Genomic DNA, 20,480 nt, shown 5'->3' with positions numbered 1-20,480 from the left:
TAAAGTTAACATGCATTCAGTTCCGGCAAATGTAGTCAATGCAGATGACAACATTTGTCATAAATTCTAGAAAATGCCTAATGCAAATCCTGTACCCCATAAGCCAGTATGCAATGACATGCAAGTAATTGATGATCCTTAAGATAACACAGCTGGGGCAATTCTTCTTGGTTTTAAGTGCAGGATCATCAGCGCAAGTTGAATGCAAGGCATTAGATGCATTCTTGAGGGCCAGCATGGCAGCTTTGGCATCTGATCATTGTCGCAACTGATTGCTACTCTTTATATTTCCGGTGTACTTGAGCATCACATGGTTTACTGCTCTTCCCAATTTGGCAGATGGTTTGAATCACCCTACAATCTGCACAATTCCATCACCCAACAAGTTGGCACCTGCAGTGCCCAAACAACAGATGCTCTGTAGAATTTTCCAGATGCACTCTTTTCATTTGAATTTATCTTTGAACCATGCCCATTTACCATCTAATTCATCTTTCGCTTGTTTCTACTCTGATGCCTGATCACATCTGATCCTAGAATTATTCAGACTTGGGTTGAGTTAATAACTGGGAACACTTGGTAGTTTCCTAGACAAGACATAGATGCCATCAGGGCACTCTGCCAAGAATCAGTGTTAATGCAAAGCAAATTGTAGCAACTAAGGTGTCCGAACAGTTACAGTAGCTTTGGGACTGACTTTGCCTTTGACCTTTCCTTCCATACTAGGTCTTTCTGAATTCATCTCTTTTAAGCAACTTTTAACTTCTCGCTTATCCCTGGTTGCCTTTCCATTCTCCTTCCGTTTATCATGTTGATATAAAACTCAAATCTTTCACCAAGATCAGTTTTTTTTTGGTGCCATCTTTGTTGATCTTGTGTTGAATTGCCTTTCATTCCCAGTTTTCTTTGCTGTGCTATGGACAATCTGATTCCTTTCAGGTGGGACTTAATTTTGCACATCAGAGTAATATTTAAAAGGTCAGGATTTGCACATCAGGATTTGTTCAGATTTAAAAAAAAAAAATCTAAGTCAAGCCAGCAGCATGGTGGCGCAGTGGTAGTGTTGCAGTGAATGCAGCGAATGCAGTGCTGGAGACCCAGGTTCAATCCCGACTACGGGTGCTGGCTGTATGGAGTTTTACGTTCTCTCCGTGACCTGCGTGGGTTTTCTCCGAGATCTTTGGTTTCCTCCCACACTCCAACCTACTTGTAGGTTAATTGGCTTGGTAAATGTAAACATTGTTCCTAGTGGATGTAGGATAGTGTTAATATGTGGGAATTATTGTCGGCGTGGACCCGGTGGGCCAAAGGGTGTGTTTCCGTGCTGTATCTCTAAACTATTTTGCAAGTCTTTGAGATTATTTTAAGAAAATGGATTCCAAGTTGTTTCCAGAAATATAATGTAGCTCATTGTTCTGTCCCACTTCAGACTGATTACATCTTTAATCTTCATCTTGCAATCGCCCTTCCATGAGGGTCCCAACCCAACCCAAATGTTACCTATCCATGTTCTCCAGACATGCTGCCTGACCCACTAAGTTACTCCAGCACTTTGTGAATTTTTAATATTAACTCTGTACTCTGTTTATCATTTTCACAAATAATACTTAATCTGCCATTTGCAACACTTTCTGCACTTTTTTGTTGTTGTTTCATGTTTACATTACTTCCATTTCTTCTGTTATTCTTTCAGATAAGAAATAGCCAGTGAGGGGAAAGGCAACTTGAGAATGTACTTAGACAAAAATGCTGGGGAAACTTTGCGGGTGAGACTGCATCTATGGAGCGAAGGAAATAGGCAATGTTTTGAGTCAAAACCCTTCTTCAGACTTGACTTGACGTTATTGGTACAGATAATGAGTGTTGCCCTGCTTTGAAGAGACTTCTGCTTTCACATTATCATTGGTCCCACAGCTTCCTCTTATTTCTCTATTATTTTCTGAGATCCCAGACCTTTTGGACTTAGATCACTTCATTCTAGATGCTCTTAGTTTCAATTTGGCTTTTGTTGGTTTTGGAACATTTTTAGAGGAAAGAGAGGTTATTGCTAGAGGAGTTCAAAAAGGAACTGCAGATGCTGGAATATCGAAGGTACACAAAATTGCTGGGGAAACTCAGCGGGTGCAGCAGCATCTATGGAGCGAAGGAAATAGGCGACGTTTCGGGCCAAAACCCTTCTTCAGACTGTTGGGGGGTGGGGGGGGGGGAGAAGGAAGGAAAAGGGGAGGAGGAGGAGGAGGAGGAGCCCGAGGGCGGGCGGATGGGAGGGTGGGAGGAGACAGCTAGAGGGTTGAGGAAGGGGAGGAGACAGCAAGGGCGGTTGCTACTTATTGCTAGAGGAGCTTGAATGGCTCAGAGGACTTCCCTTCCTCAAATGAGCAAGTGGATCTGAAGAGGAACTGCTCAAGCCCCCAGATCCTTTAGATGAAGTGCTTGTGAAGATGGAGAAAAACTTCAGAAGGTCTGCGTGTCTATATGTAGCGATGTTCCAAAACTTACCTTCAGCGGCGCTGCAGTTCTGCCACTGGTCGTGTGCGTGACTTTGGCGTCTTTGAGGGGGGGGGGGGGGGGGGGCCGGATTAAAATCCAGCTAGCTGCTGAAGAAAAATCGATTGGACTTCCGTTACAGTGTTTTTTTTGTTTTTTTTTAAAATGGCGAGACAATTTAATAATTGAATTAAAATAAAAAGCTACTTCTAACGCCCTCAACGCCTTCAACGTGACGGATCGCAAGAATGGGACAAAACAAAGGGTAAGTCGTTTATTTTACATATAGTCTTGCTTCTTGGGATTGCTTTAATCTAATTTTACATTGCAAAAATGATATTTGGGCCCCATACGATTCGGCAGTGTCTTTCCTGCCGATATGGGCTTCAAATTCACCGCAAATGCAACATTCCAATCGATCACGTTCCAGAAGCAAGATGATTAAAACGCTCTTTTTTTTGGACAATCATGTCATAAGAGCATCTAAATCGTCCATATTTTGTGTTATTGTCTATCCATAGTCAATATTTTTAAACTAAATATCAGTTTTAGTCCCATGTATTGTGCAAATAAATAATAATTTTTATTATATTGAGTGGATGTTTCTAGATTAATTTATGGGAATTAAACATTAAATTCCTTCCAGCTGGTATATGTTCATGACAGTGTGATTTAAAATCATGTTATATTGTGAATTCTTGTGTGAATGGGATTAGTTTGTTATTTGGATACTTAGGCTATTTTTAAAAATTATCCTTTTCTTAAGTAATGGAATCTACAGGACATTCTTAATGGGAAAGTAGTGGGCAGAAAGGCATGTCATGTTTGGTTTGAAGAGCAAAAACTTGTAGTTTACAATGCCAAAATTGAAAAGTTGAGGAAAAACAAGGTGTACAGAGTTGTTTATTGGTTACAATCTGAGGAGTATGATGATGCTACTGATTATGAAATGCCAATGTACCAGCTAGCAACTGATCTTCTCCATAAAGACTTGGTCTATTGCTACAAATTGTAATTTATTTACCTATCTGTTACGGACCTACAGCATATAATACAATAATATTAAAGTTCTGATCTTGACAATATCACATTTTTGAATTTTCAAGGCAGTCTGGGTGTTTATTATTATTATTTCCGTCACAACGGTCAATTTTGTAATTAGCTCCAATTAGGTAATTAACTAATTATATGCTTTAATTTCGGGTCATCCAAGTAAGATGTTTTATATTTGTTTCAGAATGCTTCAATCTTTAATATCTGACAATTTCATTCAGTTCTCTTTATTTTTAAGAAAGTTATGGGCTTTTGACTGTCCACGATCACAGCTTTTGTGTTGTCAATGGAAAAGCAATAGGGAACAAGATGCTAATTTCCGAGTATGAAAATGGCCATAATTTTTTTAATACTGATGATTATAAAAGTGAATTAGGTGTCAAATTAAACTTCTTTCTATGCTTTATCTGATGGGGGTAAATTGGAGTCTTATTTTTTAATTCTCAATATTTTGTAACATTGCTACTATATGAAGCCATAGTGACTTAATGTTAGTAAATGTTTGCAGAGGCAGTTTCCTGCCTACAGTTTCCTGCCACTGTTGAGAGAGCAAATTGAGGTTTTCACTAATTTCCTTCCCCATGTGTGGTGCATATTGTAGAATTGCAATGGTGCCATGGCACTCTCTGATCTCTCTTATAAATTCATAAAACCTCACTCTTGCATTGCGCAGCACAGAAAGTTTTGTCAATCTCTTCAAAAGGATCTTGACCACTATCTCTGGGAAATCACTAAGGCAAGTGCTCAGCCTCTTTGATTCCTTGCAATGATTTCATCCAAAACAGCTCATGGCAGCTATGAAAATTGGTGCCCTTGTGCTCTTGCTGCATTGACTACATAGCTCAGGCCCTCACCCTTCATCTTTGACTGACTGCTGTTATCTTGAACTCTTGGCTTCTCAAAATGCAGTTTTTCGTTAGCCAGTTACAGCATGACTAATGAAGGCCCTGTGAGGAGATGTTGGGGAAGCAATACTGCTGATGTTACTGGCTACTGCAAAATCATCCTTGCAGTCTCAACGTGATACATACCGATGTGAAAAGGGAGAAAACAATCAGCAACTTGTTTACCCCGTATTGGTAATGTTGATTAAAATAAAAAGTCAGTGTCCATATTTAACTTTGTAACGGTACTCCTGTTTACAATATTATGCTCATGGCAGCAAGAAGAGTAATTCCTATTTTTCTTTCATTTCTGCCCATAAATTTGCAGTTGGTTGTTAAATCTACATGTTTCTAACAACATCATTAATTTTACCCTCTTTATGGAAACAGTGACACAATATAATGACTTGGTTGAATTAATGAAGCCAGAATCAACTGAGCTTTATTCCATGTCTCATTTCCTGTGGATTTTTGTTACTGTGGCAGAGTGGGCTCTAAGGACCAATGCTGCTCCTTTCTCTTATCAGCACAAGATGATCTCTGTTGATGCTGCCTAAATTATTAAGAAGAAAATTTCATTGAAAATTACATCTGCAGTTGCTGCTGTGTGAATTGTGGGTGAAGTGCAAATACTGAAGTGATAAAGACTACATTTTTGTGAATGATTAATATTTAATATTGTAGTTGAATTATTCAGATGGAACATGCTGGGATATATCATCAGTTTCATGCAGAACAGCTGGTGCTTCTTATGGGCATGTCCCACTTAGGCGACTTTTAAGGTGGCTGCAGGAAACTATGCAGTCGCCACATGGTTGCCATATGTTCGCCTGTGGTTGCCGGGGAGTCGCCTTCATGGTCGTGAGGCGTTCCCGCATTCTGGGAATTAGTCGCGGCTCATTATGGTCTCCGTGAATTTTTCAACATGTTGAAAAATTAGCGGCGACTAGAATGAAGCCGCCATGGAGAGTAGCGACAATAAACAGGAAGTCCTGTAAGTGACAGAATTAGCAGAAAGTGCCTTAAAATGGAAAATGTTGGAAACGCTCTGCAGATCAGGCAACATCCATGAAGAGACAAAGAAAATATGTTTGCCTAAGAACCTCCATCAAAACTAATAAAGTGAGAAAAAAGGGCATGTTTTAATTTGCCAAAAGGATGGGGGGGGGGTCTGTTTCTTCAGAGTCATAGGAGCTGTATGTAGCCACAGGTCTGATTTGTACGTTGTGAATGGTTTCATAAAATTAGGATTCAAGTCCCTTGGTGCAACATGCACAACTTCTGCTGTGGAAGTTAAGCATCTTGGTCAAGGATCTTATCTGGTCATTGGTGATATGCAGGACATTGTCTGTGGAGGAATGTGCAATGGCCATGGTGTTGAAGGTAAGGGGGAAATGTTGAAATGCCCATTTATGGGCTATCACCATTGACAGGCACCCAGGTAATGTGAACATCATCTACCATTTCAAGTCTAATTGGTGACATGACATTGCTCTGTGCAGTCGCAAATTACCTTTCTACTTGTACCATGGACTTGTGGATTGGAGGTCTCTTCAGAAATACAGGGCTCCTCTCAGGATGTCCCTGATACCATATCCACTGAAGACTTTTCTTTGTCCCCGTCTGACAACTATTATTTACCTCTTTCTATTGTTTGTTGCTGCAGTGCCCTTATGTTGACCAGATTGTGAGGATACATAGACAATGATGAAGAATGTGAATCACTGGAGACATCCACATGATGTCCTCCAGTGGACCAGGCAATGGTGTTGCACCTTGAGGATCTCTGGTCAAAGTCCAGGTGGTGACTGGGCCCAAACGATGATCTCATGTCAAAATCCAAGTGGTAACAGGGTGCTAGAGGATGGTGTGTTGCTGCAGACTGTGGAGGATGGAAAAGCCAGTGGGCAATTGTGGAGCTGCTTAAACAGAGTACTTTTGATGGGTCATGAAGTTCACAAAAGCACGTAAGGGGAATAGCATTTAGTGGAAGGTAAAGTCAGATTAAAGGTAGTCTGAGCGGTTCCAATATGCTGCTAGTACTGCTCATACCATGTTCCTACCAAAATTTGATTCTAAAGATGGCAACAGAGGCAGACTGCACATTTTGAACCCTGCTCAATAATTCAGCCAATGTGGCTTTGAATGTCCAGCAGCCATTAGCTTATCTTATTAACTTTCAAAAATGAATTGTCGTGTAGACAGGTGAATCATTGCTTTCTCGAAGACCCCTACCCCCTCTCCCCCCCCCCCTTTAGTTTATTCTTTACAAAGAGAACTACCAATGCAGATGTCATATTTATTGAAACACCCTGCACTTTTAATTAAATACTTCCACACATGGGTGCACCAATGAAGCTGAGTCAATTAGCTGAATTTATATGCTCAGATAGTTTTAATGGGATTTTCTAGTAATGTATCCCCTCATCTTCTGTTACAATGCATGTGCTTGCATAGACAACAATGATTAGAATTCTGAGTTGTGATGCAATGCTATTGATTTTCTTGACAGGTAAGTGTAAAACAATACACAGATTTACTGGCTATTGCACTGGTCTTTGGCATCAAACAAAATGGCCATAATCAATTGACAGCCCAATTTATCGCCCATACATTTTACTTTTCCCGTTTAAAATCAATAGCATACATTTCGCAAGTTATGCTGAAGGCAATTTTCAATCCCACTACTTAATGTGCATGAATTGGCCAGATATTATGACCTAGAAATACAATTGTACCTGACTCAACCTACTTAAGAACAAGGAGACTAATAAGGTGCAGGATGGACTCATTTTGTACCTGGGGGGTGACTTTGCTGTCAGTCAAATGTTTCCTCAGTAGATTTCCCAATGAATCATGTTCTGGCCCAGCCGTGTGACCTGATTACATCAGTCAAGACCGCGGTGCTGCAATGGGTCGCACTCATTAGGACACTCACCAAGCAGGTTCAGTCTTCTGGATCTGAACTAGATGAATGTGGGCCAGTGGGAAATCTGAGTGGCGAATGAAGGCAAGTTCCCTCACTCAGCTTAACCCAGGCAAAGATACCTGCGAGAGTACTACAGTGGTGTTTCTATTTCAACGACAACCAGCAGACGATGGTCTATTCCGGAATATTTTCCCCATGGTTAGAATATACGTTCCGGGACCGCTGGGCTCCGCAGGGTGTTGAATGTATCCTCAATAAGGATTGTATCATAGTTGTATAGTAGTTTATTATGGATACATGTTTGTATTGTATTATGGTGGTGGGTTCTGGCTTGTTTTATTGTAGTGTAAATATTATTTTTAATAATTGAATACATTTTTTGCTTAAAAAATAAAATAAATAAATAAATGGTTAGAATATACTTAATGAGCAGTTTATATTGTGTCTACTGCAGTTTGGTAGAAGGGTTCATTAGATCATAAGTGATAGGAGCAGAATTAGACTATTCGGCCCATCAAGTCTACTTCGCTATTCAATCATGGTTGATTTATCTCTCCCTCCTCACCGCATTCTCCTGCCTTCTCCCCATAACCTCTGACACCAGTATTAATCAGTTGTTTTTCAAGGTAGTAATAAGTGGGTGACATTTGGTTGACTGCTTCACATGAAACTTGAAGTTTGGGTCACGGTTCTTTCTTTGGGTCAATATCATCAATCTCAGAGGTTACAAGTACCTGGTTTTGTTTTGTGCAAAATTGAATTATTTGAAACAATATCTCCCCATAAAATTGCAGATATTCCGACTGGTCCATGCTGGCATGTTTGTTTTATTTGAACATGATTGTCTTTCCCTTTTAACACCGTCATTTTAATCTATATTTTTTTCATCTTCCTGTGCATTTCCAGCTTCTCCATAAATTCCTTGAGTCTTTGTCTCAGCCATTTCCCCAAGTTGAAAACATCTGTTTTCCCACCACTCTCTTGGTCGAGATAATTAAGCATCTGAAACCTTATTTAATTTCTTATTAACATTCTTATTTTGGTGGTCTCTATGTCACTGTTGATTTACAAACAATTTGCCAGCATTTAAATAGAGTTGCAAAGATTCATTAAAGATTGGGAATTCTATGCAATTATATCAGAAACTAGACTAAGTGGGACCCGTTGGGTCCCAGCATCACAGCTGGTCCCCCAACGCAATATTCCACCTCTCCACCAATTCCAATATTGGTGTTCAGTGGGGGGGGGGGCTTTCTGGAGCGCTAGTATGGGTGTTGTGGGCTGAAGGGACTGGTTTCTAGAGGACTAGTATCGACATTGTGGGCCAAATGGATTCTTGGGCTGGCGGCTCAGTCACTCAAGCCTGTTGTGCTGGCAGCTCACTCACTCACGGCTGGTGGGCTGCCAGTTGACTCATGGCTATTCCTTGAAATTCCATTTCAAGCAGGGTGCAAGGCCGCCAAATTCAAGTGCAGTTTCTTACAACTTCAAGCAGGGTGCAAGGCCACCAAATTCAAGTGCAGTTTCATACCATTTCAAGCAGGGTGCAAGGCCACTAAAGATAGCGAGTCATGACCTCTCCCTCCTCCATCTTGCAGAGACTGAGACACACCCACACTTCTGGGTTGTATAGTCCATCCCCCCCTCCCACCAGAAGGGGCGTGGCCTTCATGGTGTGATTGACAGGAGAGCGAATCTCAACATTTATTAAACACTAATAACTCTTTTATTTTTCTTTGATGGGAAACATCCTTGGCACCTGATGATCGGAGGGGGACTGAGTAAGATGGCCAAAAATCACAGCCGTATGTAGTAGCATTTATTCTAAAATCAATATAAAGTGCAAACAGGAAGTGGTCAAGATTAGACTTTTAATTATATAGAAGGCAAGGCAACTTTAATTGGGCAAGGCAACTTTAATTGGGCAAGGCAACTTCAATTAGGCAAGGCAACTTTAATTAGGCAACATAGCTTTAGCATTTCCAAACCAAAGGCAACACAGCTTTAGCATTTCCAAACTATATTTTCAAACCACATTAAGGCATTGACAGGTCAGTAAAACCACTCACATATTAGTAGACATGTGTTCAGTGTTATTCACAGCTCCGACTGAGAGACGTGACCCTCTCGCTCCCCCATCTTGCAGAGACTGACTGAGGCACTCAACACTTCCGGAGGGGGCGTGGCCTTCAGGAGAGAGAATCGCAACATTTTTTAAACACTAATAACTCTTTAATTTTTCATCGATGGGAAAAATCCTCTTGTCCTGCGCAGCGGAGGGGGACTGAGTAAGATGGCCAAAAATCACAGCCGTAAGTGGCAGCGTTTTTTCTAAAATCAATATACAGAACAACAGGAAGTGGTCAAGATCAGACTTTTAGTAATATAGATACTCATACAGAATTGACTTTGGTATTATAAACATGGTTTTGTGAGTTGTGAGGATGAGTGAGAGATTGTTTCGGAAAACTTACCTTACCTTAGAAACAAATGTGCTTTGTCATGCAATATAAATCTAGTGGATTTAACTTCAATGCATCAATGGTACAGAATGTAAGTACGAGATGTAAACCCAAGGAAATCACTTAGGTTGGAAATAACACTGCAAGCTAATAGTCCGTGGGCCAGAGGGGCCTACCGTACCCCCCCCCCCCCCCCCCCCCCCACCCACCATGATCCTACTTCTACGGTGTCATTTTGTTAATTGGTATCTCTTCTGTCGGAAAAATGATGTTTCCAAGAAAAAAATCATTTGGACTATGATTTGTAACCCCTTATTTCAATCTGTCAAATTTTGTTTTTTCACACTTTGCCCTCTTTCCTGTGGCCCTCTTTCTTGTGGCCCTCTTCCATCATCCTATGTCAACCGGAAAGCAAATCCAGATGTTCGTGTTCAGCACTGGAAGCGTGATGATGGGGATGAAGCATTCAAACAGTGTACAAGAAAAGATCTGGCATGGATGTTTTCCCAGAAAGCGAGTAGTGAGAAAGGTCAAGAGCTTCCAGATTGGGCTGGATTTGTCTCAGCAACAGGTGAGGTGCCTTCAAATGTGACCACAATTGACTACTATCCTGTGATCAATCATCCCATCACAGAATTTAGTACAGTTCAAGAGTGTTTACGAGCTTCTGAAGAAGCAAGTCATGATATTGGCCAAGAATATGCCATGACAACATTCGACTTGGATGTCTGCATGAAGGCATATCCTCTAGTGAGGAGTCATCCTGCAAAGTACAAGAACCACTTTGTCTGAAGAAGGGGTTCATCCCAAAATGTTGCCTATTTCCTTCGTTCCATAGATGCTGCTGCACCCACTGAGTTTCTCCAGCACTTTTGTCTACAAGAAACACATTGTGTTGATTGGCACATTTCATGTCATTTGTGCATACTTCAAAATGCTTGGAAAGAAAATGGAAGGATCCAGACTTCAGGATGTCCTCATGGAATCGGGACTCATGTCTACTGCTTCAATGAAAGGTGTTATAACAGGAAAGAACTACGACAGAAGTCTACCCTGCCTCAAGACAATGGTGAAGTGCTTGGAGAGGCTCCTTCTTGATGAATGTCTGTCTATGGCTGGAAAAGATGCAGTGCTGTCCGTTATACCAGAGGAATCAAAGGGCATCTTTCAAGAGCTAATCCGATCGCCAACAAAGCAGGCACTTGCTGAAGCCATGGCCAATGCAGATCTCAACACATTGATGGAGTCGTATGAGAGCTTCAAGCTGATGTTTGAAAAGGATCTCTCGGGAAGACGGCACAATTTTCGTTGTTGTACATGGATTCTGTGTGGATTGCTCTCTCATTGATTACGTCTGTGAAAGAGAACAACTTTCCGTTGTACTTGCATTGTCTGTTTCAAATGCCCAATCTCGACTTCCGGTGGCGCTATGGAGGCTTGAGTCCAGCGCCAACTAGCTCCGGGCCGAAGAAATTAAAAACGGGAGAAAATCGGGTCTTACCTGCAGCGATCGCGATCTGAACGGCTGCCTGCGTGACGTCATCAGGCGCGCTACTTTACGGTATGTCGTTACAACATACCCCCCCCCCCCGTGGGACACAAAAAAAAGCCGGTAAAGGGAAACCGCAGAAGGAAGAGGAAGGCCCTACAGAGGCCTCGGCCTCAGTTACAACGACGGCCCAGGAAGACCCTCCGAAGAAAATGAAACAGAAAAAGTCTGAAATGGAGGATCTTAAAATCTTTCTCGCTGCCGAAATGAAAACCTTTGGAGAGAAGTTTGGAGAGAAGTTTAAAGAGGAACTTGACTCTTTTAAGGTAGATTTTAAAGCAGAAATGCTTTTTACCGTTCAACAAATGCTGGAAATCTGGAAGAGGACGAGGGAGGAAGAGATCAAGGATCAGATGGAAGTGCTGGAAACCAGGCTCGTTTCGGTGGAAACGAAGGTTAAAACAGAGGTGGACCCCATTCATCACGTACTTGATCAACATAGAACAGCGATAACCGAACTTGAGAAATGGGCGACGACAAGTGCGGAAACTGTAAGTCGACTCCTTATTGAAAACCAACGCCTCTCCGATATGGTGATCAAATTAAGTGATAAGTGTATTGATTTGGAGGGGCGTCAAAGACGTAAGAATCTAAGAATTGTAGGGGTGAAAGAAGGAAGTGAGAAGGAAATGGGCACTCGGGATTTTGTGGCAGACCTATTACAAAAAGCCTTAAAATTGGATCACAAACCTTCACTCGGTCGAGCTCATAGAGCGCAGCGACGTCGTACACAAGATGATGCCCATCCAAGACAAATTATCGTAAAGGTGCAATTGGATCATGAATTTGATGATATAATGAAGAAAATTGTTCGAGGCGGACAGCTCCTTTTTGAAGGTGTGAGATTCAGTATTTACCGAGATTATCCGGCAGAAGTCTTCAAGAAAAGAGCGCTGTTCACTGAGACAAAGAGAATACTGAAGAATGTACCTGATTTGAAATACAGCTTGTTTTACCCCGCAAGACTAAGAGTCTTCTACAAGTCCAAGGAGCACTTTTTTACAGACCATGAAAAAGCACTGGAATATGCCAAAGAAGTCGGTAACATGACCATAGACTGAAGAATTTACATTACTCCTTAGGAGTCAAGCCAGATCTAAAAGGACCTTTAAAGTTTTTTTAAGAGCTTTAAGGACATTCGGAAACCGAAATGGACGGAGGACATTGGATAAAACCGTGATCTTTGTATTTTTGTTTATTAATCAATATTATTATCTGTATATTCATACCTAACTATATAGGTAACAACTAATACTTATTAAATATCTATATTACCACTAAAATTATTAACATTAACATTTCTCATAAAAATTTAATACTGTATATGATTGATAACAATGATTAATAATTAATAGTCTTCGATTAACGTAGAAATGAATTACATACTTATATTATATAGGAAGATATGCAAGAGGTAAATTAGCCTACGTCATTAAAAAAGTTTAACGGTTTTTTCTCTTTATTTTTCGATTTAAAATTAAATTTATAGATTTAGCGAAAAAATTAATATGATATGTAGAGAATAATAACGTTGTGAATTTTTGCTGTTTTTGAACTTTTCTGCAGGGTTACGTGCTTATGTATGTATACATATGGGTATATATATATATATATATATATATATATATATATATCTATATATATATCTATATATATATCTATATATATATCTATATATATATCTATATATATATCTATATATATATCTATATATATATCTATATATATATATATATATGTATGTATATTGTGTGTGTGTATGTATGGGTATGTAAATAAGTTTGTTACTCCCAAAGAAGTTATTTGAATGTTAGAAATAATCTTTTTTTTTTTTTCTTCGGGCACGGAGCTGGAAATTTTTTTTTTTACAAAGGCTACGGAAGTCTTTAGAATTCTAGCCACGTTAGTGTGGCTATCACTAACTACACTAATTGTAGATGTAGTTCTTTTTCTTTCACCCTATACTAACCAACTCTATCACTTTTTTCACTTTAAATATTTTTATAACTTAATGTTTGAATGGAAAAATAAGACTAATACAAGGAGATGTGTTCGGAAGAGCGATGTATATGATTTTAAATTCATCTATTTGAGGTTCGGGAGCAGGGTCAGGTTCTATGTGTTGTACCTTCTGCTCGGTTATAGACCACCTTAGAAACAATATGCAAGATGTTAATATGACAAGAGGGGGTCAGGGAATAACATTTTGTAGTTGGAATGTCAAGGGAATCAATGAACCAATTAAGAGAGGTAAAGTTTTGGCACATCTAAATTTAATCAAAACAGATATAATATTTCTTCAAGAAACACACCTTAAAAAGGAATCTCAACATAGACTTAAAGCTAAGTGGATCGCTGAATCATATCATTCCTCCTTTTCCCATAAGTCCAGAGGAGTTGCAATACTAATTCGTAAAGGAATACCTTTTAAGAACTCTTCAACAATAGTGGATATTGATGGTAGATATATTATATTAGTTGGAGAGTTAAATGGAGAAAAAGTGATTCTTCTTAATGTTTATGGGCCTAATTTTGATAACCCCAAGTTTTTTAATAAAACATTTAATAAAATTCCTGAATTTACACAATATAAATTAATAATTGGAGGAGACTTCAATTGTACATTAGATCCATACTTAGATAGATCATCAAGGCAAAAAAATGTAAAATCTCAATCAAGTGTATTTCTAAATTCATTTATTAATACCACTAATATTAAGGATGTCTGGAGAATAGAAAACCCAACTGGACGGGAATATTCATTTTACTCACCAGTACACAAAACATACTCAAGAATAGATTATTTTTTAGTTGACTCTACGTTTATCCCATTTATTTATAATTCAAAATACCATAACATTATAATCTCAGATCACGCACCTGTAACATTCATGATTAAATTAAATGGAATGTCCGAGAAACAAGCATATTGGAGATTTAACCCACAAATTTTGAACGAAAGATCATGCCAGGAATATATTATTAAACAGATTCAAATATTTTTTGAGGTAAATGACAACCCTGACACACCTACTTCTCTTATGTGGGAAACGTTTAAAGCGTATGTTCGAGGTACATTAATTTCTGCTCAAGCATTTTATAATAAAGAGAACAGGATTAAGCAACAAACATTGGAAAGTGAAATCAAGCAACTAGATATAGAAAATGCGAGAATGCCATCTACTTTAAAACATAATAAAATTGCTGTATTGAAATATAAATTAAATAAAATGTATTCAGAACAAGTAATAAAACTTTATCAAAAAACCAAACAATTACATTTTGAATTTGGAGACAAACCACAAAAATTATTAGCACGTCAGTTACGAAAAATGGAAGGGGAAAAAACAATTCATAAAATTAGAACAGAGACAGGAGAATTATTAAAAATGCCCAAGGACATAAATGATAGATTTCTCCAATACTATCATAACCTTTATTCAACTAAAACCGTAGCACAATCAGAAGGAATATCAGATTTTTTAATAAAATGTAATTTAAAAGGTTTAGATTCAAACGATAGAGAATTATTAGAAAGGGAGATTACGATAAAGGATATTGAGGAGTCTATTGGCTCTTTAAAAAATGGTAAAGCAGTAGGACCAGATGGTTTAGGTACCGAATTTTATAAAAAAAATTATGATTTGCTTAGCCCACGTTTACAAAGACGGTATGAGTATATATATATTCAACAGAAACTTCCAGACACTTTAAATGAATCAATAATAACACTTATTCCTAAAGCTGATAAAGATCTGGAAGACCCGGGATCATACAGAGCAATTGCACTTTTAAATACAGATCAGAAAATTTAAACTAAAATATTAGCGCATAGATTAAGTACAGTGATGAATAAATTAATACACCCTGACCAAACAGGCTTTATTCAGAAACGGTACTCATATTATAATCTAAGAAGATTATTTAATATTATATATTCCAAGAGAATTATTAATGAAGATCTAGCAATAATTTCACTTGACGCTGAAAAAGCATTTGATCAGGTCGAATGGCCTTATTTATTTTCGGTGATGGAAAATATGCAGCTAGGGGAGAAATTCTGTACATGGATAAAACTGTTATATACAAATCCCACGGCTAGAATATTTACAAACCAAAGGTTGTCATCTAAATTTAGCCTATCTAGAGGTTGTAGACAAGGATGCCCATTATCTCCATTATTATTTGCGCTTGCTATTGAGCCACTGGCAGAAAGAGTAAGGGGGCATCCGGAAATACATGGGTATAACACAAAGGACACAGTGAATAAAATTTCTCTATACGCAGATGATGTATTAATTTACATTACAAAACCAGAAATTAGTATTCCAAACTTATTAAAGCTAATAACCCAATTTGGTTCACTTTCAGGATACAGAATAAATTGGAATAAAAGTGAAATTATGCCAATAAGGGAACATAACAAACAGATAATACAACAATTTCCATTTAAAATAGTAAATGAAAAATTTAAATATCTAGGTATTTATGTAACTAAGATATATACATCATTATTTAAAGCAAATTTCCCCCCATTACTGAACAAACTACATAAGAATATTCAATACTGGAAAACACTTCCTATCTCAATGGTAGGCAAAATCAATGCCATAAAAATGATTTTTTTACCGCAAATATTATACCTTTTTCAGACAATTCCGATATATCTGGCAAAAATTTTTTTTTAAAAATTGGACTCTATTGTTAATGATTTTATCTGGGATTATAAGAATCATAGGATAAACAAAAGACACTTGTGTAAATCAAAAATAAATGGAGGCTTGGTTTTACCCAATTTTTTGTTTTATTTCTGGGCAGTTAACATTAAAAATATGAATTTCTGGTTGGAAGAAATAGATCATCAACCAGACCGGTTAAAAATGGAAAAGGAAGATTGTTTACCTTTTGATATCGGTTCGATATTATTTGCTACGTCTAAATTAAACAAAAAAATTTATAGGGAAAACCCTATAATATTTAGTGCTATACGAATTTGGAAACAATTAAAAAAGACATTAAAATTAGATAATTTATCACTTTTTCTTCCAATTGTGAATAATCCTTTGTTTAAGCCTTCATGGTTGGACGGGGGTTTTACACAATGGAAGAATTATGGAATTAAAAATATGGGACAACTTTACAAGGAAGGCACTTTTCTGACATTTCAGGAGTTGCAACAGACTTATGGACTTCGAGGAAATGATTATTTCAGATATCTTCAACTTAGAGATTATGTAAAATCGAACTCCCAAAATTTTCGAATTAGAAATTCAGAAATTCTTGATGAATGTTGGAACAAACATCCTAATACAGAAAAATTAATATCTTATATATATAATATCTTATTAGACAGTGACATTCCTTCGACGGACTTACACAGACAAACATGGGAAAAAGAATTAAATCAAGTAATAACGAAAGATACTTGGGAAGAAAGTTTGCAACACATACATCAGTGTTCACTAAACGCCAGACATTCTCTAATACAATTTAAAGTAATACATAGGTTACATTATTCAAAAACAAAACTACATAAAATTTTTCAACATATCTCACCTATATGTGATAAATGTCAACATTTAGAAGCTACATTATCTCATATGTTTGCAAACTGTATAAAAATTAAAAAATTCTGGGTAAATATTTTTAGTATAATATCTAAAGTAACCAGCACACAATTGGACCCAGATCCAAAATTAATAATACTCGGAATATTAGAATTAAATCAAACACTTAGAACAACACAAAGAAACTTTATTGATTATAGTTTAATAACAGGAAAAAAATTAATTCTAAAATTTTGGAAAGGCCCTACGGCCCCCACAATCAAAATGTGGATTATAGAAATGACGGAGACCTTAAACGTGGAAAGAATCAGATTTTCCCTGTTGGACAAACAGGAATTATTCGTTGGAACATGGTCTCCTTTTATTGATTACTTAAAGGGTCAGAATGGTTCAGCACAGGAACCTGACTAGCTCGCGGGCTAAAGAATGGATGAAATACTATACTCTGAAATGTACGAATATATCTCGAATGAAGTCTTTTTTATTTTAATAAATTTTTCCATTCTTCTTTAACTATCTTTTTCCTTTTTTTTTTTTTTGTTTGTTTTGGTTTTTGTTTTTCTTCTCTTTCTTTTCTTTCTTTACTTCATCTATCTCTATAGTTCTATCTAGTTTAAAAAAAAAAAAGGCAAAAAGTATTGGAGACAATGTAATAATAATTGACAATATTATCAATTTAAAAATGTAAGACTGTAATGATGTAAATAGGTTATGTACCTATCTCCAATAAAAAAATATTTTCAACAAATGCCCAATCTCTTCTTCACCTTTGGTGGTCACAATTACTCCCGCTATCTGACCTACCTTGCTGTGTTCTTGGCAAACATCGAAGATTCACATCCCAGTGCCTTGGCTTTCCTCAAAAGACGTGCCATCAGTGTCGCTAGGTCATTCATACCAGGAAACCAATGTGCTGTTGACAAAACGATTGAGGAGACGATCATGAAGCATGGCAAATGTCGAGGTGGTGATAGTAGTGTTGGGCTCTCTGGCATATTGGAGAATCACAGTGCTTATCAGAGATGGGTTCGAACTTCAACAGAAAGGGCACACTTTCTCTCTGCAACTCTCAGCCTCGCAGACATGACTTCTGAAGCAAACACAGAGATCAACAACCAACTGAGATAAGGAAAAGTGAGGCATGTGTAAAGAAAGCCATTGATGCTGTAAAGAGCTTCCTGAATCCTTTTGACGTAGATGACAAGACTGGGTTGTATGTATTCTCTTCTGGTGCACGTGTTCCGGCTGAAGTTGAGAAAGATGTCATAAAGATACTTACCACAGGGAAAGAACAGAAAGAGAAGTTCATCAGAGAGTGACGAGAAAAAGACAGCATTCTCCGAACCCATCAAGAATCTGAAACTCAAAACCATGGCAGAAACAAAGAAAAGAGTGAAGCTGAAAACATCTGAACGAAAGGTTATAGAGTACAGCAACAAGGAGATATTGCTTTTCAACTGGTCAAAGCACAAAATTCTGGTAGTCAACTCAATCTACGGGAAATTATGAAGTACTTTCTGACCCCTGTACCCTACTCCATTGGTACATCAGACAACTTATTTGCAAAGACTGATAAATCTAAGGGCCTACACTACCTATTGAAAGATGTAGACAACTCACAACCTCTTGCCAGTAACGACATTGATAGTGGAAGATGGGCAATGCTGCATTCTACTATCTCAAAGAGATTCCTGCAAATTTCAAAGAGATTGGCATCAGAATCTTCAACGCATTGTTATCTAGTGATGTAGTCTTCAGTACCGATATGTACAAACCAGATTCAGTGAAGTCAAGAGAACCTACACGGTGTGGGTGTGTGGAGAAGAGAATAATCAAAGGAGGAAAGACCAAAAAACCAAGAGATTAGAAGCAGTTCTTGAACAATGATGAGAACAAGAAAAAGCTAATTGAACTTCTTCTTGATGTGTGGAGTGTATATGACATGGCAAAGAGGCTACATGCAAGGAAGGTGATTTTCATTAAGGAAGGAGAGGCCACACTTCTTACTTCTCAAAATGGGAAAGAGACACTACAGTCTGAGATTCAATCCCTGAAGTCAAACCAAGAAGAAACAGACTCGCGAGCCATCCTATACTGCAACTATGGCAAAGAGCAAGGATATGACCACGTACAAGTCAAAAGCCCAGACAGCGATATATTTTTCATTTTGCTTCACTATGCAAACAGCATTCAATACACCACAGTGTTCTTTGACACAGGGAGAGGCAACAGGCAAAGGCTAATAGATGTCACCCATTTTGCAAAACAGACCTTCTCAGAATACTGCTCAGCATTACTTGGACTGCATGTGTTCTCAGGTTGTGACTCAACAAGTACCTTCAAATGAATCGGCAAAGTCAAGCCAATCAAACCGATGCAACATCGTAACAAATTCGTGAAACCTCTGGCAGAACGGTGGTTTTCCTAGAGTTGAAAATGATATGGTCCTAATTTAATGGTTTTTATGTATCTTTACTAAGAAACAGACTCAATTGCAAGTACCAAATTCACAAACCCCAAGAAAGAGGGCAAAGTGTGAAAAAACACAATTTTGACATATATTGAAATAAGGGTTAAAAAAACATAGTCCAAGAGTTTTTTCTTGGGAACATCATTTTTTCAACAGAAGAGATACGAATGAACAAAATGACACCCAAGAAGTAGGATCAAAGGGGAGATGCATGGTAGGCCCCTCTGGCCCACGACTATAAGGCTAAAGACACATTTCACAGGACAGAATAATGTATTGGTTTTTGTAAAAATATAACAAGTTCTGGACATCAAGGACATTGCAAAGAAATACTGTGCAAAAGGAATTAATTTACAAATAACTAGCCAGAGCAACCGATTTGAAAACAGAAACTGTTTTGAGCCACTTGTTATGGTTAGGACCATGAGAAGTGGATTAAGCTTAAATCAGAGTGAGGGGACCATCTAAAATTGAGTTCTATTTAATGAAGTTCCATTTCATTCGAACAGTACCCTAACTTACAGAAAGACGATTCAGAAGCCTGATAACGGAGGGGAAGAAGCTGTTCCTGAGTCTGATGGTAGAGGCACTGGCGTGCCTTCTTGGCTGTCGCATCAATGTGATAGGCCCACAACAGATCATTGGTAATATTAATGCCAAGGAACTAGAAGCTCTCAAACATCTCCATATCCGCGCCATTGATGCTAAGGAGGGCATGTGCTCCACCATAATTCCTGAAGTCGATAACTAGCTCCTTCATCTTGCTGACATCAAGGGAGAGGATATTGCCCAGGCAGCATATCATTAACTTCTCTATTTCCTTCCTGTACTTCTCGTCATTGTTCATGATTTGGCCCAACACAGTGGTGTTGCCTGCAAACTTGGAGATGGAATTAGAGTCATGAGTGTAAAGGTAGTGGGGGCTGAGAATGCATCCCTGTGGATCACCACTGAGGTCTGTGGGTCAGAAAGTCGAGGATCCAATGGCAGAAGGGTGTGCCAATTCCAAGGTCATGCAGTTTGGAGATGAATTTGGATGGGCGTATAGTGTTTAGAGCTATAGTCCATGAACAAGAATC

This window comes from Amblyraja radiata, chromosome 3 (assembly GCF_010909765.2).
Source record: "Amblyraja radiata isolate CabotCenter1 chromosome 3, sAmbRad1.1.pri, whole genome shotgun sequence".
NCBI classification, from domain to species: domain Eukaryota; kingdom Metazoa; phylum Chordata; class Chondrichthyes; order Rajiformes; family Rajidae; genus Amblyraja; species Amblyraja radiata.
The sequence above is the reverse complement of the archived record's forward strand: the minus strand, read 5'-3'. Positions refer to the sequence as shown.